The sequence below is a fragment of the Lepisosteus platostomus genome, chromosome 5, assembly GCF_059453375.1.
Source record: "Lepisosteus platostomus isolate fLepPlt1 chromosome 5, fLepPlt1.hap1, whole genome shotgun sequence".
NCBI lineage: Eukaryota > Metazoa > Chordata > Actinopteri > Semionotiformes > Lepisosteidae > Lepisosteus > Lepisosteus platostomus.
In genome coordinates, this window is record NC_142615.1 from 18,526,302 (window position 1) to 18,535,892 (window position 9,591).

At 51.2% G+C, this 9,591-nt stretch overlaps 1 non-coding gene across 1 annotated transcript; it reads left to right on the forward strand.

Moving 5' to 3' along the window:
* Positions 1-8,757: 8,757 nt before the first annotated feature.
* trnah-gug (transfer RNA histidin (anticodon GUG)) lies at positions 8,758-8,829 on the forward strand. Its single transcript has one exon. It is a non-coding gene; the product is annotated as a tRNA-His (tRNA).
* The last annotated feature ends 762 nt before the right edge of the window (positions 8,830-9,591 follow it).

Genomic DNA, 9,591 nt, shown 5'->3' on the forward strand with positions numbered 1-9,591 from the left:
AATATAGTTTTAAGGGGGGGTTACCCTTGGGACTGATTCCCATAGATGCACATTATTATGATTTGTTTGTTCATAATAAGATGTTTTGCAGGAACGGGCCAATGAGAAATTTTACAATTTCAGCTAGAATTGTTCTGCAAAATGGCACAGCTGAGGCAGTGGAACAATGTGTAGATTTTTCTAAGAGTTATTACTCTTCTGGTGAAATACTTCAGGAAAAAGTATGTCTTCACTCAGGTGGAGGGTGCCGTACCAAGGCTGCTGACCACTGCGACTGCTGTGAAAGTCACGGAAAGGGTGTCCTGAATTCATGCTTCCCACTGTAAAAAGGTCACAAACGAACTGAGCAAAGCGCAGGAGTGATGTCTCCACAGGGATAGATGGGGATCACATGCTTGGGACTGATCTGCACAGCCTTTTTCCTTTTTATGTCGAAGCCTGTCACCACCCAGAAAGAGGAAGAATCTAAATGTGAAGCCTCTTTGTATACAAACTGGCTGAATGCAACTGATAATGAGGGGGATATGAGTAATTTGTGGTATAAACTTATAAATCATACTGTAAAGTTAAAGAAATTTAATGCATCTTATTATGTATGTGCTTTAATGCCTCATTCTACAGCCTCACCCATTTCTCTCCTGGTTAGAATCACTGTTTGGGCCAGGGGGAATGTTTTTCTTTAAGTTACTAACACCGATTATAGTAGCTGTGATACTTGTCTTCCTGTTTTTGTGTTGCTGTACGACATATATTATTCCAATGCTTTGAAATATGGTAATGAATATGTTTGCGCATCAGTATGTTCTGATAAGAACGCAAGAATCCGAAGTATGGGAGCCTCCTGGGAGTCCATATTGTAACGCCCTAACCTGGTGGTGAGGAGGAAGCGCCCCTAGGCGCTCGTAGTACCGCTGGGTATGCTGGGAGTGGTAGCCGGGGAGAGTCTGAGGGTCAGCACGATGACCAGCGGCTGACCCTACCTGTGTAAATAATGTCCTAGTAATTCTAGTGCCCTGTGTTGTCCTGTAAAAGTATAGTGTGTTGTTAGGTAATTACCACCCTAAACATGTGTACGTGTTCCGTCAGTCTCCTCATGTGTGTGTACTCCTGTGTGTGGTTTTGTGTGGTTGTAAACGATTAAAGCTAATGCTTGTTTGTTAATCGCGTCTCCACTCGTCCTTGTTCTGAAAAGAACCTGCAAACACTAAATTGGGCAGAATGGACAACTCGTGGTAGACACTACCCGATTCTGTTAAGCGCCGGCTGACGCTGGAAGAAACAGAACCCATCGGCAGCGCACATAGGGAGCCTGAGCAACTCCTGGGTGCTTACCAGGGCTATTCAATAGTGGTTCTGCCGGTAGAATTGGGGCGACTGGCCGCTACTCCTGGTCAGCGGGCACCCCAGATAGAGGATACTCTCCCTGCCGGAGCCGATCAGCGATTCCCATACCCATCAGCGCGGGTGCGACCAGATCGCTACAATGGGGAAGCGCCGTGGGAAATCTACGAGGCGCAGTTCCAGCTCGCGGCCCGGACGAATGGCTGGAGCCGGGCGGATATGGAAGGAGTGGCCTGCCAGGTGCTCCTGGACGTCCCGGAGGAGGACAGAGGTTAATACACGGCGCTGGAGGCGGCTCTCCAGCTGCGTTTCGGTGTAGAGGAGGCGCCGGACTTGATGCGGGAAAGGCTGGCCCTGCGGCGGCGCCGACCAGGAGAGCGACTGGGCCCGGTTGCCGCTGATGTCGCGTTCCTCGCCCGCCGAGGATACCCAACTTTCCCCCGGGAGGCGCAGCGGGAGATGGCTCTCCAGGCCTTTCTCAAGGCCCTCTCACCCGAGGAGCTGCAGTTTCACGTGCAGCTGGCCGCGCCAACATCGCTGGAGCAGGCCTTGGCCCTTGCTACACGGGCTGAGGCCGTGTTTGGGGTGACTGGAAGTGCCAGCAGACGCAGTGCGCCCTGCCGGCTGACCGAGACGGCGACGGAGGAATCCAGCGAAGGGGAAGAGGAGCCAGCCCGGGCAGCGACCCCTGCGGATCAGCCCCGCACGCTGATTTGCAACCGCTGCGGGAAGAGGGGACACCGAGCCCGGTTCTGCCGGGCACCCGAACCTCGCACTCCCCGATCGGCGTCGGGAAACGGGAATGGGGCGGCTCAGCGTGGGGAAGGCCGCCCCTCGAACACCTCAACCCCCGCTCCGGAGAGCGCTGTTAAGACAGGCGCCCCTCACGCCACCGTGGGGCGAGTCGGCTGTAGCCGGGGCCTGTACCTCCACTGCAAAATCGAGGACCAACCCTGCCTGGCCCTACTCGACACCGGTTCATCAGTAACCCTACTCCGGCCGGGCGTCCTCCCCGACACTGAGGGCACCAACCCCTCAGGATGGGAGGCCTCCAGCCTGCGGCTAAGGACCGTAACGGGACAGCTCGCTGCAGTCAGGGGGAAACAGGTGCTTGCCTTCCGTCTAGGTGCAGCAATGGTGCGCCACCCCTGCTACCTCGCACCCATCCAGGAGGACTGCATTCTGGGGCTGGACCTGGAGTGGGGGCCAGTTTGGACTTGGGCCGGCAGGAGTTGGTGTGGCAGGGAGAGTGACTTCACCTGGTGGAGGGCAGGCCCGTCGAAGGCCGAGGGACGCAGGCTTGCCAGAGTCGGGGGAAAAAGAGGCAGTGGCAGCGGCGGAGGCAGTGTCCCGACCCAGCGTGCTGGAAGCCGACGCGTGCTGTGATTCCTTTACGGAGCAGAAATTACAACCGAGGAGCCGAGAGATCATTTCAGCATTTTGCGTCTGAATGGAAAACACAAACGACCATGACTTGGTCGGAATGACTTGCCTTTGACGCTTTTCAAATCGTTCTTTGTGCATGACGGCTGTGCCGCCTAGCAGATACAAATGGGTTGTACAACTTTGAACTAGCAAATGGAAGAGGGCTAAGCCCCCTCTCTTTTAGCCCAGGTTCGATCTGTCTCCCAGAATCACCAGGGCGCACACACACACACACACACACACACACACACACACCCACCCACCCACCAGTACCGTTGAAGTGCTCTGCTTCATTTCTAAGGGCAACTCAACATTCACTCCTACCCCGAGAAAAGAATAGACCCTGTCCGCACAGCTGAAATAGCTCAGTTGGGAGAATGTTAGACTGAAGATCTAAAGGTCCCTGGTTTAATCCTGGGTTTTGGCATTTTGTTTCATCGCACCCTTTGCTCCTCTCTCCAGCGCCCCCTGCCTAAAATGACGCTTCCCTTTCTCAGCCCAAAACGCAAGCGAGACACCAGCAGCAGACCCTGCAGGTTTCCATAGTGTAGCAGTTCCGTTACACCCTGCTACACTACGATGCCTGGATGTTTGCGAATTTGCTCCCTTGTGTTGGCTTGTCCCGCACTGGACAAACATGTATCAGCTTGTTCCCTTCTCCCACCCCTCTCTGTGTACAGTACAGCCTCCTGTCCTAACTGGAGAACCTCATCCAGCAGTGTTTGTAGACTCCTGTCCTGAGTGGAGGAGCTCACCCAGCTGTGTCTGGAGAGACACCAGGGTATCAACTTGTTCCCCTCCCCCACCCCCTTCTGTGTAAAGTAGCGCCTCCTGTCCTGACTGGAGGAGCTCACCCAGCTGTGTTTGGAGAGACGCCAGGGTATCAACTTGTTCCCCTCCCCCACCACCCTCTGTGTACAGTAGAGCCTCCTGTCCTGACTGGAGGAGCTCATCCAGCTGTGTCTGGAGAGGAGCCAGAGTATCAGCTTGTTCCACACCCCCACCGCTCTCTGTGTATAATAGTGCCTCCTGCCCTGACTGGAGGAGCTCACCCAGCTGTGTCTGGAGAGAAGCCAGGGTATTGGCTTAATCCACACCCCCACCTCCACCCTTCTCGGTGTACAGTAGAGCCTACTGTCCTGACTGGAGGAACTCATCCAACTGTGTCTGGAGAGAAGCCAGGGTATCAGCTTGCTCCCCCCTCTGTGTACAGTAGAGCCACCTGTCCTAATTGGAGGAGCTTGTAGGCAGGGTATCGACTTTAACAACAAGGCTGGGCAGTTTGTTCCCTTGTCCCAACCCTCTCTGTATACAGTAGAGCCACCTGTGTTAACTGGAGCTGCTCATCCAGCTGTGTCGGGAGAGATGCCAGGGTATCGGCTTGTTCCACACCTCCACCCCTCTCTGTGTACAATAGAGCCTACTGTCCTCACTGGAGGAGCTCATCCAGCTGTGTCTGGAGAGAAGCCAGGGTATCAGCTTGTTCTGCACCCCACCTCTCTCTGTGTACAGTAGTGCCTTCTGTCCTGACTTGAGGAGCTCATCCAACTGTGTCTGGAGAGAAGCCAGGGTATCGGCTTAATCCACACCCCCACCCCTCTCTGTGTACAGTAGAGCCTACTGTCCTTACTGGAGGAGCTTGTAGGCATCCTCTCACGAGGCACCAATACATGTAGGTGTCTTGTGCATTTACCGGGACAACTATTAATTGTAGCAGTATGTCACAAAATGATTCTTTGATGGTTATTAGAAGACCGACCCAGCGGGATAACTCAGCAAGGCACACACACATGGATACTAATACACGGAAATACATTTATTATTACATAAAATGTGCATATCAACATAACAGATCTTATAGTGAGGGTTAGCAGAATACAAAAGGTATATATTCAATCACGAAGACTTACAAACCAAGAGGGACATACTTTCCGTATATCATTCATTTAGATCATTTTGTAAATGAACTTTGTTACAACTTGTACAATAGATACTCAAAAGCAAGTACATGATTCATAGGAATTCAATTGATATCAACTCAGAGTGAGGTAACAATTGAATTCTTGAGCTGTAATGCAGAATGTTGAATACTAGTCCGCTCTGTGGGGATTCAGATGTCCTGCGGAGGCAAAGAAGCAGAGGCAGGCTGTTGCTGCGTCCAATCGGCGCTCTTTGGCCCAGTGCCAGGCAGTGCTGTTTCGACGTGAGAGAAGGAGAAGGAGGAGAGAGATTTCTGTTGCGGTGCGCTGCTGATGCTCTCTGAAGACTGGTTAGTTAGTGTTGGCTTAAACTAACGAGAGTTTGCACACAGAAAAGTGACTGCAGATCCGAGAAAGTCACAATCTTTAGACAGGAAGAAGACTGGTTCGTTCCCGATGTAGCGCGAGTCCTGAATACTGATATTCAGCTGTCCACAGCTCTGACTGTAGTTCACTCGTTGATCAGGTGAGCGTTCGCGGTGGGTTCACGAGGCTTGCTGCTGGGCTAACCTCGGGTGGATCCTTTGGTTACGCGCGGGCAACATCCGTTCTCGACTCTTAGAACAAGGAAAAGTCCTGGCACTCAGACACATTGGCCGTTATGTGACTGTCTGAGCTGAGTCTGAGGATGTCCAGGAGGAGCTGGAGTTTTACCTGGAGGAACTACGGTTGCTCATTGGTTGAAAGTTCCATGGGCATTCGAGAATCATTTTGTGACTTACTGCTACAATTAACAATTGGCCCAGTAAATGCACAAACCCCTACATTTATTGGTGCCTCGTGAGAGGATGCCTACATTTATTGGTGCCCAGTGTGAGTAACCATGCACTCTGACCTTGGGGTTGTAAACCACTTGGGATGAGACTCTCCCTTGGAATCTCCCAGACAGTGAGATTACCGTGGTTCAACAACGACATTCGCAATAAAATAAAAGATAGATCCATCGCATTCAAATCGGGGGACAAAGAGCTGTACAAGAAATCACGGTATGCATTACAGGAAGCCATAAAACGCGCCAAACGGAGCTACAGAGTGCGGCTTGAAACGCAGTGCGCTGACACCCGGAGGCTGTGGCAGGGATTACAGTCAATCACAGGCTACAAGGGCTGCAGCCAGGAGATTGACACGAACAACGCATCCCTGCCTGACAAGCTGAACCACTTCTATGCCCGCTTTGACGCTCTGAACACGGGCAATGCTGAGAAGACCCCAAGTGTGCAGGGCGAGTTTGTTCTGAAACTCTCAGAGCAGGACATGCAGAAGACTCTGAGCAGGGTGAAAATCCGTAAGGCTGCAGGGCCTGATGGGATACCACCTCGAGTCCTAAGGACATGTGCAGCCCAGCTGACCACAGTGTTTACGGACATCTTTAACTCCTCCCTGTCACAGTCCATGGTCCCCTTCTTCTTCTTCTTCTTTTTCACAGCCTTAGTCCCAGACTGTCCTGGGGTCAGCTGCTTTGGTTGCTCTTCTCCATTTGTCTCTGTCGAGCACATCTTCCTCACTCACTTCACATACCTCCATATCTTTTCTCACACAATCTATCCATCTCTTTCTAGGCCTGCCTCTTCCTCTGTTACCTTCCACCTCAAATTCCATTACCCTCTTTGTTACTTCCTCAACGTCCCTCCTCATGATATGTCCATACCACCGTAACCTCGCTTCTCGCATCTTCTCAACCACATCCACCACCCTACATCGTCTACGGATTTCTTCATTTCTGATCTTATCCTTCATTGAAATCTGCAGAATCCATCTCAACATCCTCATTTCAGTTCTTCTCATCAAGAGTCCATGGTCCCCACCTGCTTTAAAAAAAACACTATTGTTCCAACCCCCAAAAAGACAAAAGTGACATGCCTGAATGATTACCGCCCAGTAGCATTAACATCTGTGGTGATGAAATGCCTGGAGAAGCTGGTGTTGTCACACATCAACTCCTCCATCACAGAGTCCCTGGACCCCTTGCAGTTCGCCTACCAGAACAACAGATCAGTGGATGATGCTGTCTTCCTGGCTCTGCATACAGCCTTGGAACACCTGGACACTAAGAACTCGTATGTGAGAATGCTGTTTGTGGACTACAGTTCAGCATTCAATTCCATCATACCCAGTCAACTGGTGACAAAGCTCAGGGGATTAGGTCTGTGCAACTCTGTCTGCAACTGGCTGCTGGACTTTCTTATCGAGAAACCACAGGTGGTGCGGATAGGCAATAAAACATCAACTCCACTCACCCTGAGCACTGGAACCCCACAAGGCTGCTGTCTGAGTCCAAGGTTGTACTCCCTATTTACTCACGACTGCACAGCAAGACACAGCAACAACCGCATCATTAAGTTTGCCGATGACACCACTATAATAGGACTGATCAGTGATGATGATGAGTCCACTTACAGGGATGAAGATGTACAGCTGCTTAGGTGGTGTCATAGCAATAACCTGGACTTGAACATAAAGAAAACGAAAGAGCTAATAGTGGACTTTCGGAGACACAGGCCACACACTCACAGCCCACTCAGTATTGATGGAACGGAAGTGGAAACAATCACCAGCTTTAGGTTTTTGGGAATTCACATCTCTAAAGATCTAACCTGGACTGTGAACACTGACTCTATCATGAAGAAGGCTCAGCAGCGCCTTTATTTCTTGAGGTGCCTCAAGCGATGGGGGATGCCAATACATGTGTTGGTGAACTTCTACCGCTGCACTATCGAGAGCGTCCTCACCAATGGGATCACCATGTGGTATGGCAACACCTCTTCGGGAGAAAAAAAGGCACTGCAGAGAATGGTCAAGATGGCCCAGAAGATCATCGGCTGCAGTCTCACCGAGATTAAACAGCTCTATGAGGACCGCTGCCGTGGTAGAATTCTGGCCATCACAGAGGACAGTCACCACCCCGGGCATGAGCTCTTCACCCCACTGCCCTCAGGCAAGAGATATAAGAGCATACGGTCACTTACCACTAGATTCTTCAATAGCTTCTATCCACAAGCAGTGAGACTGGCGAACACATTTAGCCTTCCCCCTCGGACCACACCCACACCATCACCATCTACCTCATTGTAATTTATTTATTGTACGTCTCCAGTCATTGTTTACACGTCTGTATTGTTTACATTCAAACTGTCTGCATGTTTACTTGCACATTGTCTATTGTTTGTTTGTACATTGTCTTGATGCACTGTTTGCACTTTGTTTTGTTTTTTACACTTGTTTTACAAACGAGAGACTTTCTGTAAGTAAGAATTCCATTGTACCAGTACCAGTTACATATGGCAATAAAGTTCAAGTTCAACCACTACACTACGGAAACGGTGGTAAGATGTGCCCAGCGGCCCAGCGCTGAGCTTCGCCAATGCGATTCAGCTGCTTCCAGTGCCTTTATTGGAGTGCGCTGATGGACCGTGCTCTCTCTCCAGAGACCAGCACGCCTGTCATGGACGGAGCAGGAAAGGCGGCGCCACATTCTACAGCCCTCTCCACGCAATCGACGAAATCGGGCTACTGAAGTGGAGAAAATCGCCTCTCCAGAAAGTGCAAATATCATCTTGGAGACTATAAATCCTATTGCCGAAGGTCAGCCCTGTCTACCAGAGTAACCCTCCCACAGCGATGATCAGCTCGTCTCACACGCGAGAAGTTTCGGTTGGAAACAAGCGCCCCCTCTTCTCGCACGTTTTGCATGTTCGAGTAGTTTTAATGCGGCTCTTTCGTACACGGTGCTGATCTTTTGGAAAGCAGGAGGAAAAACCGAGTCAACCGCCTGGGTGAAATCCAGGAACCCTAACCGCTAGACTATGTGGCAGCGAACAACCATGCTGTTCCCGGCATCATGCAAGCAAACTACATAACTATGAGAAAACACGCAAGAGAGTTGTCACTCAGAGTGTCGAAGGGTCGATGTATAATGGGGCTCAGTTGAAATGCAACGTCAGGACTTTTCCGAATTATGTCACACGAAGAGAGCACAGCCCTTTCCGCCCTGCCGCGTGTGTCTCGGTAGCTCGCTGTGATCGTATAGTGGTCAGTACTTTGCGTTGTGGCCGCAACGACCCCGGTTCGAATCCGGGTCACGGCAGAATAGGGGCGTCTGCTTTTACTACTCGCACGAATGAAGGCAAAAAAAAGCCAATCGATGTGAACGAACGGCGCTTTACAGAGGAGTACTGCCTGACTGGATCGTTGATGAACGACAGAGGCCACTCCGACCTCTTCTCGGTTTTCTTCAATTACTTACTAAGGATCTTCTTCACATTCACCCATGCAGGGGAAGCCAGTTACACCAAAGCAAACGCAGGAAAGTGCATTTCAAGCAGAGACCAGGAGGGACTTGTTTACACTGAGAGTGGGCGGAGAATGGAACAATGCGCCCAGCCCTGTTGCTGGAGCCGATTCTTGATGAGCTCTTGGGCTCACTAAGAGGCCCCCGCTGGATGCTAATCTTTCTGTTGTTCTTGCAGGTCCTGCCCTGCTTTTGAGCCGACAGAGCTCGTCCTGGTCTTTCGGCACAGCCCAATTGCAAATGATCGGCTCCGCGTACAGAAGGAACGTGCGTTTGGTACAAGAGTGCACGAAGGCACCGGAAATACATTGGGAACAAATGACCGGTCGCTCAAGACCTCTGTGAAGTACAGGAGCGTGCAAAACGAGGCTGTTTCCGCCCGGTCTCGAACCGGGGACCTTTCGCGTGTTAGGCAAACGTGATAGCCGCTACACTACGGAAACCTGCAGGGAGTCTCGCTTGCGTTTCGGGCTGAGAAAGGGAAGCGACACTTTAGGCAGGGGGCGCTGGAGAGAGGAACAAAGGGCGCGATGAAACAAAATGCCGAAACCCGGGATC